Consider the following 3,564-nt stretch of genomic DNA (forward strand, 5'->3'; position numbering starts at 1 on the left):
CGGTAGTGACCTTAGACGTTAAAAATGCTTTCAACACTGCTGAGTGGAGTAGCATCTTAAATGCACTGATGAAAATGAGAGTCCCAGAATATCTTTTGAAAATTATAACATCATATTTTAAAGACAGATTACTCTTATATGATACAGAATCCGGACCCAAAATATATAGGATTACGGGAGGGGTCCCCCAGGGATCAGTTCTAGGGCCAATTCTTTGGAATATCATGTACGATGGTATCCTTCGAATTGAAAAGCCGGACGGAGTGCACGTAGTTGGGTATGCAGATGATATTGCAATAGTAGTGGTTGCAAAAACTCTAGACGAAGTGGCTAGGAATTGCAGCACTACTATTGCAGCAGCTAAATCGTGGCTGCAATACAGCGGATTAGAGCTTGCGGAACATAAAACTGAGGTGCTATTAATCACAAGTAGGAAAAAGATTGAACAACTCTCAATTAAAGTGGGTGGAGTAGATATACAATCTAGCCCCCAACTTACATATCTTGGTGTAACCTTAGATAGTAGGTTGAGTTTCAAAACTCACCTAAAACAATCGGGAGATAAAGCATCACGTGTCTGCAACGCATTATCTCGATTAATGCCAAACATAGGAGGTCCCAAGGACACCGCTAGAGTTCTTTTAGCATCAGTCTCCAAGTCGGTGATGCTTTATGCTGCTCCGGTGTGGGCACATGCTACAACCATTAAGTCGTATTCACGTGTAATGAAAAGTGCACATAGATTGTCAAACCTACGCATCTGCCGTGCTTACCGTACAGTATCGGACGATGCTGCGGGAGTATTGGCTGGACGCATGCCAATAGACCTTGAAGCGTTCTTGGCCAGAGACAGTTTCTTACAGCGCTCTCGTCGGCGAACGACTGAAACTGGGCAATCTCTGGCAGAGTCTTATCTAGATATAAGAGACAAATACCTTAATGAATGGCAACATAGGTGGGACCATTCCCAAAAATCAAGATGGACGCATTCGTTAATTCCAAATATAAGAGTTTGGATTAACCGAGGATCTGGAGACTTGGGATTTCAATTAACACAGTTTCTTACGGGGCATGGCTGCTTCCGTGAATACTTATACCGGTTTAGGCTAGCAAGTAACCCGTACTGCCCGTCCTGTTCAGATAAAATTGAGAGTCCTGACCACATAATTAGAGACTGTATAAGATTCGTAGATACTAGACAAAATCTAGAGACACTAATTGGGGAATCCAGCCCTTCTACTATGGTAATGCAGATGTTGGCAAGCATCGAAGAATGGAGCTTTTACAAGAGCATAATCTCTAGAACAATAAATACTGTTAGAGCGGACGAAATACTTAATACACAATCGGAGTGAATGCACGCTAAGTGCTCTTCTAACCTGCCCTGTGAAGGAATACCTTAATTGGTCGTACTGCAGGGATTTTCAGGATTTTGAGTTGAGAATGTAGGGGACTTTTTAGTCCGTAGGCATGTATGACTCAATTTGAGTCGTGCATGAATCGGGCATGCAAATGGTATCTTTATCGGGCGGGTATCTTTTGAAGATTTTTCCCCCAGGTCCGACACCAAAAAAAAAAAAAAAAAGCCAGCTTACCTTCGCACACAACGTGTGAAGAAAAGAATACGAGGAGCACATTTTGTGTGCAGACTCGAAAATAAAAATGCACCCAAATGTGCGGAGACGAAATGTCTACTGCACATTTGTGTGAAATGATGATTTAAAAGCGCACAATATTATGACAAATATCGCAGCAAAATAGTATGGAAAACTGATTTGTATTAATTTTGGTCTTAATGCGAAATATTTTATTGCAGAAATGATTTTGTATTTATATTTTATTTTGAATTGATTATGAGATTTACATTTATTGCTTATATTACTTATTATTTTAACGTTTATTAATTTAAGACATGGGAATAAAGTTTATTTCACAATGTACTTGAAAACTTTGTTATATTGAATAGGTACATGAATTAAATAGAGAAAGAGTATTAGTTTCGAAATGTTATAAGTAAAGAGGATCGGTTCTACAGATCTTACTTTGAAAAAATTAAATATATCAATTTTGGACTACTTCATAGAATTTTATTTAATAGTAAGTTATACACTAAGATTCGTTAGTAAGATTATAAAAAGCAAATTAAATATTTTTTACAACAACATAAATTAATTTTGTTATTATATTTCACTTAATTTTTTATCTTTAATTACAGCTTAAATTTAATGAAATTATTGAAATAATTTAATAATTTAATATCTTAATTTCTTATTAAAAAATATTTAATTTTAATTACATACATATATTTTGAAATAAATTTTCATATAATCATATTGTTACGTAATCGCCTGCGTGATTATTCGAATCTCAGGATTTTGTAAAAAAATGAAACGAACTTTTAAAATTGGAGAAACTATATTTATTATATTTGTTGAATTACAAAGAACTAGTATTTACTAGGAGTCAATTTAGTAAAACGCAGCTTCACACCGAACAAAATTCAAAACTAACTTTTTTTATTAAAAATATCAATTGACGTAATGTTTAAATAATATTTAAACATTTCATTGCTACTCTGATGAAATTCGTAACAATATTAATAACATTGCTGAAATATTTTTTTCACTTAAATTATATCTCTGCTTACTTAGCACAGTAGAAAGGGTGCTAAAAGATGGAATTTCTGTGGAAACTAATTGGTTTGTATTTAAAAATTTTGTGTCCTACCAAAAGAGTCAAAAATTTCACTTCCTTTTCAGGTTTTTTAAGTTCACATTAGCAAGTCTAAGCATCCTGCTACCTGTTCAAGAATATATTTTCCTAATCTTTCGCGTTTTTTAATAAATGTTAGATACTCTACCTAAGTAAATACATATTTCTGGGGACGAAAAATATCTATCTGTGGCCCACCCGTATTATCTTTTTTAAACTGTTGCAAAAATATTAAACAAATACACCGATACCAATACCTGCTACCTGTGCAAAAAAAATCTTTTGTGTTTTTTAATAAAAGTTAGATACTCTACCTATGTAAATACATATTTTTTGGGCATAAAAAAATCTTCCTAAAATATGTTTTTATTTCCTTTAAACTAGTGCAAAACTTTCTAAACAAATACTTTAAGTTCACTTACTATATTTGCATTTAAAAATGCAAAAAAGTTGGGAAGTAATATACAAAAAACTAATATTTTAAGTTAAAATACAAATAAGGTTAAGACAGTTATAATTTTCAGTTAACATTACTTAACAAAAATAATTATTTTAAATATTTGTTAATTTATGCAATTTTTAATATAAGTTACAATCCCAACAAACGCAAATATCAATTTTTTCAAAATTTGCAACAAAATAATATTTTCTATTTCAAACAAAATTGTGAAGTTCCTGTAATTTTTTTCCACCCTTGGGTGCAAGCGCAAAATCGCACGTTTGTGCAATCGCACATTTGTGCACATTTGTCCAATCGTAATATGAGCAACACACTTGTGTGCAGAGAGAATTTTTTGTCGCACAGTGCGGTGCGAGCATAAAATTTTCTCGCACATCTGATTGTGCACATTT

The sequence above is a fragment of the Teleopsis dalmanni genome, chromosome 2 (assembly GCF_002237135.1).
Source record: "Teleopsis dalmanni isolate 2A chromosome 2, ASM223713v2, whole genome shotgun sequence".
Classification (NCBI taxonomy): domain Eukaryota; kingdom Metazoa; phylum Arthropoda; class Insecta; order Diptera; family Diopsidae; genus Teleopsis; species Teleopsis dalmanni.